Source organism: Loxodonta africana, unplaced genomic scaffold, assembly GCF_030014295.1.
Source record: "Loxodonta africana isolate mLoxAfr1 unplaced genomic scaffold, mLoxAfr1.hap2 scaffold_325, whole genome shotgun sequence".
In the NCBI taxonomy this organism is placed as follows: Eukaryota; Metazoa; Chordata; class Mammalia; order Proboscidea; family Elephantidae; genus Loxodonta; species Loxodonta africana.
The window spans coordinates 61,799-84,681 of record NW_026975041.1 but is presented as its reverse complement, the minus strand read 5'-3'; the positions used below and the strand labels follow the sequence as shown (position 1 = coordinate 84,681).

At 41.2% G+C, this 22,883-nt stretch overlaps 1 long non-coding RNA gene across 2 annotated transcripts in view; it reads left to right on the top strand.

Annotated features, from left to right (window-relative positions):
• The window catches only part of LOC135229509 (uncharacterized), a 28,673-nt gene extending 6,216 nt beyond the window's left edge, over positions 1–22,457 (top strand). The window contains exons 2-3 of one of the 2 annotated variants that reach the window (XR_010320192.1): positions 12,958–13,105; positions 20,211–22,457. This is a non-coding gene — a long non-coding RNA (uncharacterized LOC135229509). Of the gene's footprint in view, positions 1–12,957; positions 13,106–13,220; positions 14,411–20,210 lie in introns of those variants that run through there. The other variant, XR_010320193.1, reaches the window with a different exon arrangement.
• Positions 22,458–22,883: the final 426 nt, after the last annotated feature.

The window sequence follows — 22,883 nt, the reverse complement described above, 5'->3', positions numbered from 1 at the left end:
CTCAGCCCTTTTTCCAAGCTTTTGGATGTCTCTGCTGTTTTCTCTGTCCTTCATCCTTTGACCCTGGAGGTAGGACCAATTCTTTTTAGCTTCGTACTTCTGAGTTTCCATCACATTATACATTTTTTCTTGTGTGCTGTTGAGTCAATTCTGACTCATAGTGAATATAGGATGGAGTAGAACTTCTCCAAAGGTTTCTAAGGCTGTAATCTTTATGGAAGGGAACGGTCATATCTTTCTCCTGTGGAGTAGTTGGTGGATCAAATCAAAAGGTTTAACAGCTGAGTGCTTAACCACTGCACTACTGGGGCTCCTTTTGACATCATGCATCATAATAGATTTTTAACACACCCCTCAGAAACATAGAAGTCCATAAATTATCAAGGATACAGAAGATTTAACATGTAAAAAAATACCAAATTGATATATGTGTATGTGTGTGTATTATCTAACCATGAAAGAATATACATTCATCTCATGCACATACATAGTGTGTATAAAAATTAACTGTATACTGTGTTATAAAGCAAGTCTCAACAAATTTCAAGAGTCTGCAATAATATAGAGGATATAAGTACAGCATAATTAAAAAAAAAAACCATCTTAGAAAATGAAAATACAAAATCTCCATTTTTTTTTTATGTAAGTACACCATAATTAAAAAAAAAAAAAACCATCTTAGAAAATGAAAATACAAAATCTCCATGTGCTCGGATATTTTAAAATACTATGAGTCAAAAAAGACATCATAATGAAAATTAGAATACATTTTGAAGTGAACAATTATGAACATAGTGCATATAAAAATTTGGCAGTACAGACAATATAATATAGGAAACTTATAGCCTTAAAAATATAATTGGAAAGAACAAATCTTGAAAAATAAGTGAGTTAAACATCCATTCAAAATGTTGGGAAAAAACCAGAAACAAACATTCATAGGAATTTTTGTTTCTGTTAATGATTGAATACATGCAACAGACGATCAACAAAGACTAAAGTTGATTCTTAGAAAATGCTAGTAAAATTGACAAACTTTAGGCAAGATTGATCAAGTGAAAAAGAATGAAGATATAAAAAACGAATATCAGGAATTAGAAAGAAAATGACTACAGATCTTGTACAACATAAAGATAATGTGAGAATGTTATGGACCGTATTAGCCAATAAATTTGCAAATTTAGGTAAAGTAGGCAAACGTATCATACCATGTAAGTTAATAACAACGATTCAAGAAGAAACAGGAAGCAAAAGTAATTCCACAACTGTTAATAGAATTGAATTAGAGCTCAAACTATTCTCAAAAAGAAAACTTCATATCAGATGGCTTTTCCTGCAAATTCTGCCAAATATTCAAGAAATATTTCACAAATTCTTCAATATAAAATGAAATATATACCCAAACTCATTTTATAAAGCTTGTAGAATGAATATTGATACCAAAACCTGACAAGAGAAGCAGAAGATGGGAAAATTACAGGCCAATGTCACTGATGAACATAGATGCAAAATATAAAAATAAATAGGCAAAACAAATCCAGCAATACTCTAAAGAAGAATATATTATGACCAAGTTGGGTCTATCCCAAGAATTCAAGGTTAGTTTAACATTCGAAAATGAATCAGTATAATTTGCCATATGTACAGGAAAAATAAATGTGATTATATTAATAGGTGTAATAAAATAAGTATTTGATAACCTTCAGCATCCACTCATGTTTTTTAAAAGAACGTCTAGCATGCCATGAGACCAGAAGAACCAGAAGGTTCCCGGCTGCTGTCGCTGAACATTTTGATCAAAGAGTCCATAGAAAAGCCCTGATCAAAAGGGGGAAAATGCAGAACAGAATTTCAAATGAACCCTAGACTTTTTGGAGCCACTGAGGGTGAATGAACTCCTGAAACTATTGCCGTGAGATAATCTTTAAACATTACACCAAAAGCATTCCCTTGAATCATCTTAAAACCGAAGTATGAAAAAGAAAAAACCAAACTGTTGCTGTTGATTCCAACTCAGAGACTCTGTAAGACAGAATAGCACTGCCCCATAGAGTTTCCAAGCTGCAGGTGGTGGATTCAAACTGCTCTTCTTTTGCTTGGCTACCGTATCACTTAACCACTGTGCCATGAGGGCTCCAGAACATTAGCTTACTTAACTAATAAAAATGGTCTACCTTGAGCATATGCTCTTTTAAGAACTGTCTACATGGCATCAGATTGACAACAGCTACTGAAAAGATTAGATAGGAACCTTAAGGAGCAGTGGGTTTATGTTAATGACAGAGGAACAACTCAGAAAAGGAGGGTAAGAATGGTTGCACAACTTCAAGAATGTAGCCAGTGTTATTAAATTGTACAGGTAGAAACTGTTGAGTTGGTGTATGTTTTGCTGCATATATTCTCAACCAGAAAAAATACAGGTAATAATTAACAAAAAATGTCAAGGAGAGCTAAATATTTTGAAAATAAGACAGAGTTGCATGTGAGGGAATGAGTGGGGTGAGCTGTTTTAGATTAATAGTAAAGGCTTCTGGGAGCAGGATATTTGAGGAGATAACTGACCTATATCAAAGGAGAGAATAGCTGTATGAAGTTCTGAAGGGAGGGATATTGCCAATAAAGGAAAGAGTTGTTTCTGAGGCCCTTAAATAACCAAGTGTTTTGGCACGTTTGAGGAAGCTCAGGAAAGAAGTCATGGCTAGTGTGGAGTGAACCGAGGGAAGACTGTTAGGAAATGAGGTTAGTATGGTGAGCAAGCCCCGCATCATGAAAGACCATGGGAAGGATTTGGGAATTTTTCCTAATTGCCATGAGAAGCCACTGAAATGATGCTGTTATGTAGATTGTAAGAGGGAAGATCGGTGCATAGAGTCCAGTTTTAACCAAGAGATGATGGTGGATGTAAGGTGGAGGTAGTGAGAAGTGGATAGAGTCAGGATTTATGTTAAGGTAGTGCCAAGAGTCCAGAATATGTCAATGGATTGGATGCAAGATTTGAATAAAGGAGAGAAATCAAGGATGATTTCTAGGTTTTTGTCCTGAACGACCCAGAGGATAGTGAGAACATTTGCTGAGATAAGGAAGACTGGGAGGTAGATAAGACACTTGGACGAAGAATTTTGTTTGAACCACATTAAGTTTGAGATGCCTAGTAGACATTCAAGGGGAGATGTGAGGTCAGCCATTGGTGAAGGAACAGGGCAGAGTATGTAAATGAGGGTATCCTAGGGCGCAGGTGGAATTGACTGCCATGAATTGGCTCAGATAACCTAGACAGTGAGAAGTGATGAGTGACGTTACTTAAACAGGGCATGGAAATCAATGAAAAAGGTGTGGGAATGGCAGGGAAGCTAAGGTAGAGAAGTTTCTCTCTCCCTAAACCTGATTAGCTGGATTTGAAGACATCATAAGTTCCTGTATGAGAAATATCCAGCAAATTACCAGTTGATTTAATAAATTGATAACAAAGTCCACCTTTCAGCCAAAGATTGAAAAGCAAACAAACCAATTGCCATCCAGTGAATTCTAACTCTTAGCAACCCTATAGGACTGAGTAGAACTACCCCATACGGTTTCTAAGGAGCAGCTGATGAATTCAAACTGCAGACCTTTTGGTTAGCAGCTTAGCTCTTACCCACTGGACCACCAGGACTCAGACCAAGAATAACACATGTGAGGAACTTACTCCTTAGTTCAATCAAGTATGTAGAAATTGAAATTTGTAATTTTGGAGATTCCCCTCTTTTTTTTTCGAAATGGGGGGCATTGAGATGGAGGATTTTCCTATGCCCACCATCCTAAGGGATTTAATTAACCCATAGTTGAGACATTGTAAACATTTGAAGAAATTATTACCTTTGAGAAATTTGAGGGTGAGTAGGCATATCACCTGGCACCTCTTAAACTCCTTTTAAAAACCTGACTTGAAGACTCACCTGCCTTTTTGAATAAGTGCCAGCTTGAATAGGCAGGGTTCAGGGAATTGCCAACCAAAGGTATGGTTTCTCCAGAGGCCTCCAAGGGGTGTAAAAGAAGAGCGGAGCCAGACCCCGTGCTTGGGACACACCCTTGGTATGAAATATTTGAGTGTGTGTGTGGTGAGGGAGCACTGGGTGTGGGAGAGTGGGGTGGGTGGGTAATAGGGAAATGCCTGGTTTTTTTTAAGAAACAGTTTTTTACTTTTTTTTTTTTTTTAATTACAGTGAACAGTTCAGTGGAGACACGTTCCTTATCTGCAGGGGCTAGTGGAAGTGCTGATAGCTGAGAATGTAGCCTGCTCCCCAAGTGCCAGTTGGCATTTTGGAGAGAAAACTTGATGTTTGGAGCACTGACTGGCCCTGCCCTTTCTAAATAATTAAGGGTGGTGGGGTGGTGGTAAGAGAAAGAGGATGGTCTATGAACACTGACCCTGGAAAATTAACCCGAGTGTGTGGGTTGTGGATAGCAGGAAAAGAACATCACCCGCAAATGACAGCAGTGCCTTTATTTATTTATTTATGCTTCTTTTTAGTTCTGAGTTGTTTTTAAGCCACAAATTAATGGGGCCACCATTAATTTTCAGAGAATGAGTTTTACAAAAATCTAAGTGTTTTAAATATTGCAAGGATTTACTTATATATGCTGTATATGAGAAAAGTCCTTCCAGTTATAGGGAGGAGAAAGAAAGTATATTCAGGAATTAAATTTTCACAGTTCTCTGAATTCTTATATTTCTCCTGTTGTCCATTTTTCTTTTTTTGTCCTTCATCCACCCCTTCCACCTTGACCCACTGTCTTCATCATCTAGTGCTGCCGTAACAGAAATACCATGAGTGGATGGCTTTAACCAAGAGAAATTTAATACCTCACATTGAAGTAGGCTAATAGTCCACATTCAAGGCATCAGCTCTAAGGGAAAGCTTTCTCTCTCTTTCGGCTCTGGAAGAAGGTCCTTGTCCTTAGCCTTCCCATGGTCAAGGAGCTTCTCAGGTGCAGGGACCTTGGGTCCAGAGGACATGCTCTGCTCCTGGTGCTGCTTTCTTGATAGTCTGAGGCCCCCAACTCTCTGCTTGCTTCCCTTTCGTTTTATCTCTGGAGAGATAAAAGGTGGTGCAGGCCACACCCCAGGGAAAGGTGACCTGAGTGAGGGTGGTGTTACAATCCCACCCTAATCCTCTTAAAGTAAAATTACAATCACAAAATGGAGGACAACTACACAATAGTGGGAATCATGGCCTAACCAAGTTGAGACACACATTTTTTAGGGTCATAATTCAATCCATGACACCCACCAAACCAAACTTGTCACCATCAGAGTTGATTCCAACTCATAGAGACCCTAGTTGATTCGAACTCATAGAGACCCTATAGCATAGAATAGAACTATTCCATAGAGTTTCCAAGGACTAGTTGGTGGATTCGAACTGCTGACCTTTTGGTTAGCAGCTGAGCTCTTAACCACTATGCCACCAGAGCTCCTCTTGATCCACAGTCCACCCTAATTCACCACTGTGTTAGAAACTAAGGTTTTGCTACTCTGAAATAAGAACCTTTTACTATACTTTTGTGTTAGTGGTTGCTTTTGGTACGTCTTTAAGCACTGAACAGTTACCTCATACCCGTTAAAAACCCATTGCCACTGCGTCTATTCCAACTCATAGTGGCCCTATAGGGCAGAGCAGAACTGTGCCATAGACTTTCCAAGGAGCGCCTTGTGGATTTGAACTGATGACCTTTTGGTTAGCAGCCGTAGCTCTTAAACAGTACACCACCAGCGTGGGAGGGGTTTAATTGATAACATGATGTCTGGGCTCCAAGGGAGATGGAATGGATGTGCAGGAGAAGGGCATGCAGAGTCTGCCTGTATAGTCCCCAGAACTCTGTTCAAGATCATAACACACCTCAGTAATCACTTGAATCTAAACATACAACTTTAACAGTTGATGTAAATGACTTTACACATGAATTTTGGAACTCAACTCTTTCTCAATGGAAGTTCCTTCAACCTAGCCGTTTGTTTGTATTCCCTTAATAATTATGAAAGCTAACAATTATTGTGTTCATTCTGTGTGTAAGGCCTTTTTCTAAGTGCCTTGTGTGTTTTATTTAACCTGCGTAAGAACCTTTTGCGTAAGACCCATTTTAGAAATGGGAAACTGAGGCAGTGAGAGGTAAAGTAACGTGCCCAGATCACCCAGCTGATAAACTGAGTTAGGATTTAAACCCAGGCAGTTTGTTTCAGAATTTGCTTATGTAATCACTGTACATGACAGCAGTGAGCCCTAGTGGCTCTGTGGTTAAAGAACTTGGCTGCTAACTGAAAGGTCAGTGGTTCGAACCCACCAGCCTCTCTGTAGGAGACAGATGTGGCAGTCTGCTTCAGTGAAGACTTAGAGCCTTGGAAACCCTATGCGGCAGTTTTACTCTGTCCTTTGGGGTCACTGAGTTAGAATCGACTTGATGACAGTGGGTTTTGGCACATAATACTAATGTGCAGTGTATTCTGTATGCCGTGTATATGTTCAGAAACTAATTTTCCGAACATTTATGCCATATATAGATTACCAATCCAGTTTCCATTGTGTAGATTTTCACTCATGACGACCCCGTGAGTTTTCAGAGTAGGACTGCCCTCCATGCGGTTTTCAATAGCTGTGACTATTTGGAGGTAGATTGCCAGGCCTTTCTTCCAAGGCAACTCTGAGTGTATTTAAACTGCCAACCTTTCAGTTAGTAGCTGAGCACTTAACTCTTTGTGCCACCTAATACATATATATACTAGGAGGTTTTCCTCCTTATTTGTACTTTAACGTTTTTTAGACTCTTACGAATACTTGTTCCTGGCAGTGAACTAGATGCTAAAGAACAGAATAGGCACATGTAACCCTCTCTCACCTTCTCCCTCCCCTCTTCCACAGAGATGAAATGAAAAGGAATTAATGAAGACAGATCACTGGATTAGGGCCCATACTCCGGGCTATAACAGCATGGGGAGTTTCTCCTGTCACTTCAGTTCTTGTTCAGGAATTGGTACCTGCTTTTTGTGAATCACAAAGACCAGTGCTGTATATCAAGCCATTTAGATTTGGGGTATGGAGCAGTGATGTAAAAAAATTAAATTTTATTTTCAGAGATTTTTTCTATTAATTGTTTACATTTATTTTAATTGTGTATTCTAAAACCCCTACAAAAAGGCATGAAATAATTGTTTAAATTTTAATTCATATGGGTCAAAATGTATGTTAAACTACCTATCGTCACCTTCACAGTTGTCGTTATGTTTGAGCCAATTGTTGTGGCCACTTGTTACCAAGTATGACCTGCTTCTCCAGGGACTGATCTCTCCTGACAACATGTCCAAAATATGTGGGATGAAGCCTCGCCATTCTTGCTTCTAAGGAATATTCTGGCTGTACTTCTTTCAAGACAGATTTGTTCATTCTTTTGGCAGTCCGTGGTATATTCAATATTCTTTGCAAACACCGTAATTCAATGCCTTCAATTTTTCTTTGGTCTTCCTTATTCATTGCCCACCTTTCGTGTGCGTATGAGACGACTGAAAGCACCGTGGCTTGAGTCAGGCACACATTAGTTTTCAAGGTGACATCTGTACTTTTGAACACTTTAAGAGGCCTCTGGCAGCAGATTTGCCCAATGCAATGTGTCGTTTGATTTCTTGACTGCTGCTTCCGTGGGTGTTTATTGTGGATCCAAGTAAAAATGAAGCCCTTAATGACGTGAACATTTTCTCCGTTTATCATGATGTTGCTTATTGGTCCAGTTGTTAGGCTGTTAGTCTGTAGTCTTTGATCTTCAGCAGTAAATGCTTTAAGGCCTCTTCACTTTCAGCAAGCAAGATTGTATCATCTGCATATCTCAGGTTATTAATGAGTCTTCCTCCAATTCTGATGCCTTCTTCTTCAGACCAGCTTCTCAGATTATTTGCTCAGCATACAGGTTGAATACATATGGTGAAAGGATACAACGGTGATGCACACCTTTCTTGACTTTAAACCATGCTGTATTCCTTGTTCTGTTTAGATGACTGCCTCTTGTTCTATGTACAGGTTTCTCATAAAAACAGTTAAGTGTCCTGGAAATCTCATTCTTCCCCATGTTATCCATAATTTGTTATGAGCTGGAGTAGGTCTCAGAAATAATGTACCATTTCTTCCAGTTGGTTGTGCATGGCTGCCTACTTCCCTAGGTGGTAGCAGCTAAGGCCTGTCTCAGAAACACTCTCCTCCCCACTTAGCATGAGTTTTCACACTGCTCCATCTTCTTTCCCTTGTGTGTCTCCTGCCCTCCTCAGTGGCTGGGGAAAATGATAGTAGTCCACTGATGAGATTTATTCTTTTATTATACTTTATTTTATTATTTGTTTTTATAACATAGTTCTGTTAAAATCAAGGGTAATAAAAATGTTTGTATGATGGAAGTGGATAATCTCACCCACTGTGTCCATCTAAAGTTTCATGAGAAAACTGTGCCCACAACAGAGGGCTCCCACTCCTCTGGCTCACTGTATTTTCTCCTTGTTTATTTGCTCTTCCCTCTTTCCTGATGGATGCATGGAACCACTGAGCTTCAGGGCTCCACAATTCTGCTTTTCATACCAGTGTTACTGTAATCTTGGGTTCCTGGGCTGCCTTGCCACAGATTTACTCATTCTGTTTCTGTTAATTATTTCATTACTTAAAAATCTCTCATGAATTTTTCCAGAAGTACATTCTATTCCTCAAAAACTTGGAAGCAATGGGAAAGTATGCAAAAAAAAAACAAGAAAACATACGTAATGCATAGAATAAATTATTAACGTTCCGATATGTCTATTTTCTTGCTTATATTGGCATGTATGTGTATTAGAGTCTCTGGTTGATGCAAATGGTTAATATCTTGAGCTGCTGACAGAAAGTTGGAGTTCAGGTCCACCCAGAATTGCTATGAAAGAGAGGTCTGGCAGCCTACTTCCGAAAACTCAGCCATTGGAACCCCTATGGAGTACAGTTCTACTCTGGCACACTGGTGTCATCATGAATCAGAACTGACTCAGTGGCAACTGGTTTTATGTGTGTATTAGCACACACAGTTATGTATATTAACACAGATATTATATCCTGATATTTTCATTCAACATTAGTCTTTTCATGGTAATTTTTTTTGTTTTTTTTTAATGAGGGCATTAAATTACTTTATAATATTCTGTGTGCATGTAGTATATGTTTTTTAGCGATTTGACTATAGTTGCAATAATGTGCATGTTTCTAGTAATCTTTAAGCTATACTTACATCTTTTTAACATACATCTCTGCCATTAAATCTCTTTGTTTAAGTGTTGTTTAACACTCATTACGCCTAAGGGATGGTCTCAGAAGCAGCCCTGATCAATTTTTCTCCCTCTTACTCATGAAGCCCCTTAATGTATTTCAAGGTATCAACTACGAAGGATTTTACGTCCTTATCGTTTGTTTATTTTTCATTCAGTCAGTGTATTCCATGGGCCAGAAGTAGTCTATGTTATGCAGATACAGTGGTGAAAGGTACACACTGTCCCTGTCGTCATGAAGGGGACAACCCAGTGCAGGTGGGAGGAGCACTGGGGAAATGCAGCTGAGAGCAAGGACAGACAACCCTCCAGGAACCACACTGGACTTCAGAGAGGCTTGTTGGCTGCTGTTCACCTGGCAGGCTTCTAGATACCCGAGTACCCTTGGGCTTGGTGCCTACTCCTCTCTCTATTGACACCCTCCCTCTAGGATGCCTCAGTGAGTTTACTGCTGTCTATTTGTAGCTAAGGACGTGAGGTTTATACCTCCATCCATTCAAACTCCTCCTGGGTCCAGACTCATATATTCAAATGTCAGCCTAACTCTCTGTAATGACCTCTTTATGCATTATAATGATACATTCCTCATATGGCCATCATGAAAAGCAAACATGAAAGGAAAGCACAGGAGTGCCTGGCACCAGTGTAGGTACTCAATGAACATTAGCTGTTGGTATTATTCTTGACATCTCCGTGTGGGGTGAAGTTTTATTACCTGACATCTCCATGTGGGTATCTAACAGCTGCACCATGTTATCTAGGCTATGAAACAATTCTTGGTTCCAACCACCATTCCGTTCTTATCGATGAATTTCTCAAGGCTTCGGTGATGGGAGTGTGTGTTTTTCCACACAATGGACATGATTAGGAATGGTAGGCCAGGTCCTGCACAATAAATTGCTCCAACATTCCTATGGGTGACCATTGAGACAAGTTTCAGCCACTGAATGTAGCAAAGAATTGGAACTACTCTCAGCTGTTCATGTGACTACTCTCAATCCAGAATATCTGGTAAGTCGACTGTTAGGGATTGAATTGTGTCCCTCCAAAATGTATGTGGAAATCCTAACCCCTGTACCTGTAATTCTGACCTTGTTTGGAAATAAGGGGCCTGCTTTTATTATGTGAATGAGGTCATACCAATGTAGGGCGGGTCCTAAGCCTAACTCTTCTTAGTTATAAAAGGAGCAGAATACACACAGACACAAACGGGTGAAAAGGAAGACAGACAAAGAAGACAGATGCTTCTAGAAGGCCAGGAACACAAATGATTGCTGGCATCTACTAGAAGCTGAGGTAGACAAGGAAGGACCTCCCACTACAGCCATGCCCTGAATTCGAACTACTGCCTGCTAAACTGTGAGAAAATAAATTTCTGTCCTTTAAAAGCCATCCAGTTGTGTTATTTTTTGTTATGGAGGGACTAGGTAACTAACACACATACCCGTGCTTATAAGTTCAGCCCAGTGCAGAACAGTTTTCTTCCCTCCTTGGTCTAGCCCACCTGAACCTGCTCTTTCCCTATCAGTGTCCTTTGCTTTCACCTAAGAGCTATGACAGAGTCCGCTTGATGCTGACGCATTGAAATTTCAATTTATTTTTTATTTATGATTACTATTAATTCCAATATTTTCTACGGTTTTCAATGGAGACAGTCCTATAATCTATGAATAGCAGTTATACTTTTTTTGTATTAGCTTACACTTCCAGTGTTAAATGTTTAATAAAAATAATGATAGAAGCATCCTTATTTTATTGTTTATTAATTTTAAAGAGAATGTCCCACACGTCACCATGAACTATCATGCTAGTTGTAGTTTTCCACGTTCGGGAACTCCTTTTCTGTTCCATGTTTACTCCTAGTCCTTATCTCTCCGTGTGATTGGATTTTATCAACCTGCTTTGCCCCCATCTCTTGAGGTGAGCATATGTCTTCTCTTCTTTCACCTATGCATGTGGTGAATGAAATTACTAAATCTTTAATGTTCACTCAAATTTGTATGCCTACAATAAACCGCCTTGATCATGGCATGTTACGTGGTTTACCCTTTGCTGGATTTCCTTTGCTGGCATCTTGTGTAGGGTTTTGCATCTCAGTTACTGAGTGTGCTTGTCCTCTAACTCTTCTTCTACCTTCTTTCTCTAATTTGTTATCATTTTTAAACTAGCCATAAGGATCAAGTTAGGGGAGTGTCTCATGGTTTTCTAATCTCTGTTGACTATGTACTAGATTAAAATGACTGTTTCTTGCATGTTTGCTGGAACCTGACTGGAAACAATCTAGGTCTGCCATTTTCTTTGTAGGGAGATCTTGAACTACTGACCCATTTTATTTAGTGGTTAAAGGCCTCTTCTGGTGCTAATTTACTTGTAAAAAATTCTGATGCATGTTCTAGATTGCTCGAATCTCATCTTTAAATATTGATTATCAGGGCTTGTAGCCTCATGCAAGCCAATTAATCAATCCCAGATTTCCCCAAAGTCAGGCCCTGCAACGATTCCTGGTACCAAATTCCCTCATCTAAGACTTATTTGCAAAGAAAGAGACAACAGTATGCTATCTACGCAGTTGTGTATCCGCAGCCTTCTTGAGTCCATAACGTGAGGTTACAGTCTTCTAATACTTTTTTTGTAATTGTTCTCTTTCTTATTTTTTTTTTCCTTTTTTCACTGCCAATACTGCCCCCCCCCCCCAGTCTAGTAGTTTTAAAGTTGTGCGTTTCAGGTTCAAGTCTGTAATCCAGCTGGGATTCTGTGTGTGCTGCATGTGTGCATCAAAAGAACACGCTTCTAGAAGCAGTAAGCAGGCAGTGGGACTGTTGGGTGGTTGGCGGGGCGGGGGGAGGGGAGCTGCTGCCCAGAGAGGGCGTCCGAGGGAGGCAGGAGATGCCGGGCTGCCCACTGCAAGCCTGCAGACTCCAAGGGGGCGGAACCTGCGTGCGCCATGAGCCTTTTGAGACAGGCCCTAGCCCGCCCAGCCGGGTGCTAACCTCGCACCCGCCAGGCTTGCGGGTTCCCCCAGGACTAGGGGAAGCCTGAGGCCAAGGAGGGCAAGACCTAGGGTCTGGACCTGGGAACTGGTTCTGCCACGTGTGATCGCAGCACTTATGCTGGGAAGGGGGGCAGGAAGCATATCGCAACGTGCGTCCGGGCGATGACCCAGAAGGGCAGGAGTTGTGGTCACCCACGGACTCTGCGTCTGCATATGGACGCCCCCCCAGGGTGCAATTCCAGGAGCACAAGGCAAAGCCACAGAGGCCACAGTGCACCTCGCCGATGCTCCCCAGGGGCATTGCCCCAAATCTGGGAAACAGTCCCTCCTCTGGGCTAGGGACTTTGTTTCCTCCATTGTCATCACTGACTGTGAGCAGACTCTTGTCTAGGCAGACTAATGAGGAGTTATCAAAATGAGCTTAAAAGTCCGGATTTGAGTTAAGGATCATAAATTAACACAGAGAAATACGACTTTAGCAATAAGTGCCTGCTTGAAGCCCAAGTTGCCTGAAAACACGGAATTTCAGTCTTTCAGCTCCTCTGCTAATCTAGGGACTAAGAACTGGATCTCACTGGAGCTCAAAGATGTGGGGCACTGGAAATACTCCTGGGTCTGTCTGCTCATGGCTGATTGCCTGATTCCCAGTTTTATTATACAGCTTAAATACAGACCAGAAGAGGAGTTTGGGGCTTGACACCTGACATCTTAACACCAGTTCCTGTTTCTTGAGGAAGGAAGAGGTAAAATAAATCAGCGTTTACTGTTTCCTTCTCCATCCCCGGAAGTCCTGATGAAGACCCTCTCAGGTAAGGACTGGCAGGGAGTGGCTTGGTTTACTATTCAACTTTGTCCTTCAGTCACTTTGTTTATGTCCTGCATGTAAACTATTGTGCATTGAGAAGCATTCTAATTCTTGTGCAGAAGGACTAGACCTCCTGCAGAATGACTATATTGTGCCTCCCTCGGGCACCCCTGTCTGCGCAGCACCCCCCAACGCCAACTGCCCAACCGCCTCTCTCCTGGCATTCTGCTTCTAGAAGCATGTTCTTTTGATGCAGAGATGCAGCACACACAGAGTCCCAGCTGGATTACAGACTTGAACCTGAAGACCTTATGCAGAATGACTATTTATGAACCACTAAGCTCAGTACTAAAGCAGGTACTTACCCCTCAGAGAAGGCCCTGGGGGAGGTTGACACCTGCATTCCCCAGCGCTCCTGCTGCTCTAGAAGTGCCTGAAATGCCTCTCTGGGAAAGGCCTTCAGAGTAGTAGGCTCATGGCCCAGGTGGGAATTCAGGCCTATTTTTCTGTTAGAACATCTCATTTCGCTCTGAAAATATTATTATCCAGTTTATTCACCAGGCATGAGTACAGACATCTCATATTTTCAAAATTAACCCCATTCTCTAATACTAATTTGCCACCAAGAGTATATTCCAAAGTTTTTCCAATAGGCTAGAAAGTCTTTGCAAAGAGGGGAGTCCTGCGCCATGTTGTGCAGTGACAACAGGGTTAGCATAATATGTTTACCGAGATACCTACCACTTTTTTTTTATTTTTTATTGTGCTTTATTTGAAACTTTACAGAGCAAATTACTTTCTTGTTCAACCATTTATACACAATTGTTTTGTGACATTGGTTGCAATATTCATGATGTGTCAATATTGTCCTCTCCTGTGCTCCAGTTCCCCGTTTCCATCCACCATGATTCCTGTTCCGTCCTGCCCTCTTTTCAGTGCTTTTGGGCTGGTTTTGTACTTTTGGTCTCATACACATGATTGAACTAAGAAACACTTTCTTCACGTGTGTTATTGTTTGTTTTATAGACCTGTCTAATCTTTGGTGGAGGGCGAACTTCCGAAGATACTTTCCACTTTGTTGCTTTCCATAATTGCTGAAATTCCAAGCCTGCCACCTGAAGAACTTCCTTTAGTGTTTCATTTAGAGCAAGTCTGGTGGCGATGAATTCTCTTAAGCGTCTTTCACCTGAGAATGTCAATATTTTTCCTTTACTCATGAAGGAAATAACAGCCTATAGAACACTGGGTTAATGTTTCTTTTCTTTCAGTGTTGAAAAAATGTTGTTTTCACAGCCTTTTGGCCTCCATGGCTTCTGATGGTGAATACAGAGTCATTCCAATTGTTTCTCCTGTGTGAGATGAGTTGTTTTCTCTCTAGCTTCTTTGAAGATATTTTCTTGGTCCTTGTTATTCCACAATTGACAATGAGGCATTTGGGCGTAAAATTATGTGAGTTTAACTTGTTGGAGTTTGCATAGCTTCTTGAATCTGTAAGTTTATGTCTTTCAACAAATTGGGAAAGTGTTGAGCCAGTATTTCTTCAGATACTTTTTTCTACACCACATATTTTCTCTACACCTTATGGAATTCCAATAAATAAATGTTAGATATTTTTGAATTTTTTTGAGGCTCTGTTCATTTTTTTTCAATATTTGTTCTCTGTTTTCAGATTGGATATTTTCAATTGAACTGTTTTCATCTCACTGATCCTTTTGTCTGTCAACAGCATTCCGCTGTAGAGCTGATCAAGTGAATTTTTTATCTCTATTTTTCTGTTTTTCCTGTCTAAAATTTTCATTTGTGAATGGTTTCTATGTATTTTTCTATTTTTCTAAGTTGTGCCTGTTACTTCTTTGAGCATGGTTAAAGTAGCTTTTTAAAGTTTTTGTCTGTGATTCCAAGACTGTGTCTTACTTCAATCTTACAGAAAATGTCGATGTTGTTTGTTTTAGGAATCACTTGACCCAGTTATGTTCAGGCTGCAGGTTCTTTCCCAACTTCTGTATGCTGTGGCTCAGATGTCAGTTCAGATTTTGAAGACTTTGCAGTGATATTTGGATGTAATCTATGGGAGTGTCACTCAGTCTGGGACCTTGTTGGTGTTCTAACCCATAATGCAGTTCTCAAAGGATTGATCTACTTCTTAGGGTCAGAGCAAAGCATATGCAACTGTGGGAGTGGGGAGGGGTATGAAAAACAACTTTATGGTATCCCTCTCTTGAGCCGCCTGGTCTCTGTCTCTCTAAGGCTCTCTGATGTCTGAGCAGCTACCTTCCTGGTCCACTGGCAAGAATGTTGGGGCTTTAATCTCTTCATTCTGCTGCGCAATTAAGTGACTGGGTCTGCGTATGAGGCCAAATAATGGTAAGATGGAGAAAATGTAACAGAGATTCCTGTACATTATTTGGTCCTTATATACTTAGGTCAGAGAGAAGGCACACTGTTTCGGGTGATACTTTGAAACAGGTATGGAGAAAAAGGCATTAACAGGTCGATAGCTGCATACTCGGTGTTACGGATTAAACTCTGTCTTCCCAAAATGTATATATCAGCTTGACTAGGCCATGCTTCTCAGTATTGTGCGATTATCCACCATTTTGTCAGCTGATGTGATTTTCCAATGTATTGTAAATCATACCTCTATGATGTTAATGATCGAGGATTTGAAGCAGTTATGTTAAGGAGGCAGGGCTCAGTCTACAAGATTAAGTTGTGTTTTAAGTCAATCTCTTTTGAGATATAAAAGAGAAAAGAGCAGAGAGACAGGGGGACCTCAGTACCACCAAGAAAGAAGTGTCAGGAGCAGTGCATCCTTTGGACCTAGGATCCCTGTGCTGAGAACCTTCTTGTCCAGGGGAAGATTGGTGACAAAGACCTTCCCCTAGGAGTGACAGAGAGAAAAAGCCTTCCCCTGGAGTTGGCACCCTGAATTTGGACTTATAGCCTTCTAGACTGTGAGGGAATAATTTTCTTTGTTAAAGTCATCCGTTTGTGGTGTTTCTGTTACAGGAGCACTGGATATCTAAGACGCTAGGTACCAGGAGATGTACATTTCCCAGCTCTTTCACTCCCAGGGACACTATGACTAAGTAGCCAATGCCATAAATCCATGCGAGCAGACTGTTCTGATTACTGCTTTGACTCTACTGTCTGTTATGGTAACCACACCCACCTTGTCTTTGTTGATTGAGTGCTACCATTTGGCTGCTACCACCATGGGGTCCAGTCAACTGCATTGTAGTCAGGTGTCTTAATTCAGTTAGGGCAGTTCTCACTGTGGACTCTTACTTACATAAAATAGCAACCACAGAAGTCTTCAATAATGCTGGGGCTTGCTTCCCAAATTTGTACCTTACTGCTATGGTAAAAAGAGAGCCCTCTGGGCACTCCGTGTGTGGGTCTGTGGGTCCAGCCTAATAAATCCATTCTAACATGCCAATTTCCCTCAGCCTTTGGATACCTTCTCCTACAGTATACAATGGCAGATCTGCCATTTCCACTTGATTTATTTTAGGCCACCACTTAATCCATGCTTCAGTAAACCAGCCAAATAAACTATGAGATCCTTTTCTAACCTCTCAAGCTGAAACACTGAGTGAAGAATCTATGCTTCCTGGGCCTATATCAATAAACTCAGACTAATCCACCTTTATGTTGCTTGCACCGTTATCCCACACCCATAATAGCCATTCCCACACATATTCACCAGGTTTCTGTATGTATATATTAGAAAAATCAAGCAGTTCTTTTGGAGTTTAGCATAGCTTTTCCTGGGTCACACTTCATAGCTCACCTTTTGGGGCTTGTTGGGACTGAAGCCTAGGTATAGGTCTAGAAGGAAAAATGGGCAGTGGCAGTGGGATGTTCAGCCGTGTCTTATAAGGCATCTGCCTAAGGTGATGCCCCAGGCAATGCCCCAGACACCACCCCAGGAGACAACTCAAACAAGACACTTCAGGCACAGCTGGGGTAATCTCATCAGATGGAGGTGGAAGGGATAATTGTTTTACTGGGAAGGGTGCCTTAGCAGGCAAAGTTAGAGAATCTCTTCAGATGGAGTAAGAGGTCTGGTTCTGTTAGGAAGAGCGATTCAACAGAAATTGGAGGTTCATTGTCCCCCACTTCCTGACTATCTGCCCATATGTCCTCATCCCAAGTTTCAGGATCCCATTTCTTCCCAATCAGTGCCCTTACTTTAACTTCAGAAACCATTTGAGATTGGATATTCAACTGGCGCTTTAATTCAGTCACTCTTATGATAAGAATCTGAGTTTATTTTTGGCAGCATTAGCCTTGTTACTATAAGAAATACGGTTTTCTTTCTGGGCACAAGTGGCAGCTTTCAGGTCTTGTATGTGGTGCTTGAGCTTTGAGTCCTTTTCTTTCATTCACCAGTGTGGCTAGCAAAAGCAGGACCAACCAAGCAGCTTCCTTATTATTCTTATTCTGACAAAATTATAGAAAAGTATCAAATATGTAATCAGGCAGAGCCTTGTCTCTCACAAATATTTGATCCAGTGGTAGTAGTATTTTGCGTATTTCTATTGTCACCTCCCACCATGGATTAGCAATAGCCTGTTTACTACTGGAGGCAGTCATCAGTGCCTTTAAGATTAGCCAGACTTGAGAATCAATTCAGAAAACTCGTCCTTAAGATTTGGTTCCTCTGGAACCACTGTAGGTACCAAATATCTTAGCCTGGGATCTCTAGAGATGCAAAACTGGTGAACAGAATATATATATACACACATATATATGAAAAAAAAAAAAGAGTGTGTGTATATATATACGTGTGTGTATATATATATATATATAAATTTTTTTTTTTTTATATGGAAACCCTAGTCGCATAATGGTTAATAGCTATAGCTGCTAACCAAAAGGTTAGCATTTCGAATCCACCAGGCGCTCCTTGGGAACTCTGTGGGCCAGTTCTGCTCTGTCCTGTAGGGTCACTATGAGTTGGAACCGACTCGACGGCAATGGGTATACACACACACACACACACACACACACACACACACACATATGCTTACATATGTTAGTTGTGGCTCTTAGAGGCCATCGATCCTGTGTAAAACAGAATGAAACACTGCCTGATCCTGAACCATCCTCACAATCATTGCCATGTTTGAGCCCATTCTTGCAGCCATTGTGTCAGTTCATGTTGTTGAGCGCCTTCCTCTTTTTTTCTGACCCTCAGCTTTTCCAAGCATGATGAGCCTCTCCTGGGACAGGTCCCTCCTGAAAATATGTCCAAGGCACGTGAGACGAAGTCTCGCCATCCTTGCTTCTAAGGTGCATTCTGGGTGTACTTCTTCCCAGATGGATTTGTTTATTCTTCTGGCAGTCCATGGTATATTCAGTATTCTTTGCCAACACCATATTTTAAATGAATCAGTTCTTTGGTTTTCCGTATTCATTGTCTAACTTGCTCAAGCATGTGAGGTGATAGAAAATATCATGGCTTTGCTCAGGCACACCTTAGTCCTCAAAGTGACATCTTTCCTTCACAACACTTTAAGGAGGTCTTTTGCAATAGATTTGCCCAATGCAATACATTGTTTGAATTCTTGACTGCTGCTTCTGTGGGCATTGATTATGGATTCAAGTTAAATGAAATGCTTGATGACTTCAGCATTTTCCCTATTTATCATGGTGTTGCTTACTGGTCCAGTTGTGAGAATTTTTGTTTTCTTTATGTTGAGGTGTAATCCATACTGAAGGCTGTAGTGGTTGCTCTTCATCAGTAACTGCTTCAAGTCCTCTTTACTTTCAGCAAGCAAGGTCGTATCAGCTCCATATCATAGGTTGTTAGTGAATCTTTCTCCAAAACTAATGCCATGTTCTTCTTCTTACAGACCAGCTTCTCAGATTATTTGCTCAGCATACAGATTGAGTAAGTATGGTGAAAGGATACCGCCATGACACACAACTTTCTGATTTTAAACCACACGGTATCCCCTTGCCCTACTCAAATGACTGCCTCTTGGTCTACGTAGATATTCCGCATGACTACAGTTAAGTGTTCTGGAATTCCCATTCTTTGGTAAGCTATTCAATTTGTCATGAGCCACACAGTTGAGTGTGCTTGTATAGTAAACAAAAATAGGTAAACATCTTAGTGATAGTCTCTACTTTCAGCCAAGATCCATCAGACATCAGAAATGATAACCCACGTTCCATGTCTTCCTCTGAATCCAGCTTGAATTTTTGGTAGTTCCCTGTCTGTGTACTGCTGCAACTGTTTTTAAATTATATTCAGCAAAATTTTTCTTGCATGTAATGTTAATGACATTGCTCGATAAGTTCCGCATTCCGTTGGACCACCTCTCTTTGGAATGGGCACACATATAGATCTCTTTCAGTCATTTGGTCAGGTAGCTGTCTTCCAAATATATTGGAATAGACAAGTGAGCACCTCCAGCACTGCGTCCGTGTGTTGAAACATCTCATTTGGTACGCCATCAATTCCTGGAGCCACGTTTTTTGCCAATGGCTTCAGTGCAGCTTGGAGTTCTTCCTTCAGTACCATCAGCTCTTGATCCTATGCTACCTCCTGAAATGGTTGAACGTCGACCAATTGTTTTTGGTGTATTGAGTCTGTGTATTCCTTCCATCTACTTTTGATGTTTCCTGTGTTGTTCGATATTTTGCCCATAGAATCCTTCAGTATTGCACCTAGAGGCTTGAATATTTCCTTCAGTTCTTTCAGCTTGAGAAATGCCAGGTGTTTTCTTCCCTTTTGGTTTTCTAACTCCAGATCTGTTCACATTATATTATCATACTTTGTCTTCTCCAGCTTCCCTTTCAGGTATTCTATTGAGCTCTTTTACTTTATTTTTCCTTCCATTCTCTTTAGCTACTGTACATTCAAGAGCAAGATTCAGAGTCTCTTGTGACATCCTCTTTGGTGTTTGCTTTCTTTCCTGTCTTTCTAATGACTGTTTTTTTCATATATGATGTCCTTGCTATCATCCCACAACTAATCTGGTCTTCGATCATTAGTGTGCAGTGCATCAAATCTATTCTTGAGATGGTCTCTAAATTCAGGTTTGATATACTCAAGGGCATACTTTGACTCATGGACTTGTTTTAATTTTCTTCAGCTTCAACTTGAACGTGAATATGAGCAACTGATCATCTGTTCTGCAGTCAGCCCCTGGCCTGATTCTGACTCATGATATTGACCAAGTGAAGAGTGATTCAGAGAAAAACATGGGTAGAGTGTGACCTAATTTCCATAAAAACAAAGAAATGAATGTACTTACATGTGTCCCGGCAAAAAGAAGTGTGTAAAAGGGTACATATGTATCTTTGGACACTGGACACTTCAGGGGAGCAGGTACAATATACTTATGTGGGGATGGCTCTTATTAAAACTTCTATATACAAATCTCTATTGTTAAATGTGTTATAAGAATGTAAAAGCTTTTAAAGTTTAATAACATCATACGTGTATGTGTGTGTATTTGAAACTTTTTTTTTTTTTTACTATTTTATATATGTGTTTTTTAGTTATCTAGTTTTTTTTTTAGTGTGGCTATAGCAGAGATACCACAAGTGGATGGCTTTAACAAACAGAAACTTATTCTCTCACAGTTTAAGAAGCAACAAGTTTGAAGTCAGGGCACCAGGTCTAGGAGAAAGCTTTCTCTCTTTGTGGCTCTGGGGGAAGGTCCTTGTCATCTATCTTCCCCTGGCCTAGGAAATTCTCAGCGTGTGGACACTGGGTCAAAAAGACGTGCTCCACTCCAGACACTTCTTCCTTGGTGGTATGAGGTCCCTCTCATTTCCGCTCACTCTTCTCTTTGTATCTCAAAAGAGACTGACTCAAGACTCACCCTAATCCTGTAGATTGTGTCCTCCCTCATTAACCTAACTGTCTCTAATCCCGCCTTATTAACATCACAGAGGTTAGAATTTACAACACATAAGTAATTACATCAGATCACAAAATGCAGGACAACCACACAATACTGGGAATCATGGTCTGGCCAGGTGGGCACACATTTGGGGGGACACTATTCAATCCATAACAATAGAGAAAACACTGTCTTCAATGCCAGATTCAGAGACTTTTATCCATCTATGAAGGGCAAACACAGAAATTGAACAAAATTCAGACCAGCGAATTATTGCTTGCTCTTGTAACTAATGACTTCTTCTGGTCTCTGTACCTGGAAATGGCCAAAACGAATTCTGTGAGGATTAATTCAGTTATTGCTAAAACATCTACTGCATTTACATGTCTACAGATAAGGAAGAATGCTGGACACCATGTGTGATTCATTAAGTAACACAGGGACTATTAGACTGTTGTTCTCCTTCTCTGATATGCCACTATCACCTTCTCCCCTTGTTGCTCTCCTGAAAAACCCACACTTGTATATTCTAGGCTTTTTTCCAGGATTGAATTTGCAGGAAGTTGAAGATATATCTTTGAAAGATAAAAAAGACTTTGGCCACATTGTCTTTAGACAGTCAAACTTCCCAGCCAGCCTCTGTGCAGGATGGGAATTCACAATCCCTCCTACTCAGTACCTCTGAGCAGGACAGGATTTCTGTTTCATTATCAGGAGACTGTGGAATTCACCCCTCTTCAGAAAACTTACTTTCCTTTGCCTCAAACTGTCCCTCTCAGGATCTGTCACGGTCACTCTGAGAAATTCACATGGGCAGCCTGTATGGAAGTGCCCATCCTAGAGACCCTGCCCTCCCTTCCTTGCTCCGTAGGGCTTCCTCTGACACTTGGGGTCACATCTCCCAGGGAGTACATACCTCTGGCACTTCCAGGGATTCCCAGGCCCTGGGATACTGTGGATGGGACTTGGAACTCAATCTCTTTCTTCCCATCCTCACCTTTGGTTATCTGTGTTCTGTCTTCACCAGATTTAGGAGGCCTTGTCTTCTCTTTGCTCATTTCATTTCAGTCAGGCTTTTCTATTCCAACTCTCTGATCTCAGGACAGATCAGGTTAGACCACAGAAAAGAGAAAGACCAAGCAAACATCACTGATCTGTGCAGAAGCTGCTGGGAAGGGATTCGATTCTCATTGGTTTAGGGTTTTATGCCCACTGCTCACCGGCAGGCAGGTTCCCCCCAGAGTCTGGGTTCTGTCTGGTACCTTGTACTACAAAGAACTCAGTGACCAGCCCACCTTCACAATCACACCTCCCTTAGAGCTACCTTTGCAGAGGCTCTTTCTCAGACTTCCATGTCCCACTGAAATCCCATTTCTCTTCCCTTACAAACATTGTGCTCATTCTCAGGGCCCCGAGACCTTATCTGCAGGTGAGTCTTGTCCTCTTCTCTCCTTGGCTTTTGAGTGGACCTCATGTCTTCAGACAGCTATCCTGGGGCTTCTTCCACCCTGGTGCTCTGGGGCTGGATCTCTCCATGTACTAGAGGAGGCGTGGAAGGGGCACAAGGCTAAAAGGATGGATCTTCCAGGTGAGGTGGGTTTAAGAAGCCTGAATGAAGTTCTTCCCTGAAGGGTGCATATTTTGCAGTCCACACATCCTGCTTCTCTCAGTCTGAGAGTCCTAGCATGTCTTCATGTGCTTTCTCCTTTGACTTTGAGGCCATGCCTGCACCCTCTGCAGCCAGGTCTCCCACATGTGTAGCAGCACCAGTAGGTGTGGTAGCCTCTTCAGCCCCTGTCTCCTCCTCCATATGCTCCTGGAGATACCTGGCTCTTCTTGCCAGGACTCCAGGATGCTGACCAGGAACTCAGTGTTGGTTAGACTGAGGGCAGCCAAATCACAACCATGCCTCCTGTG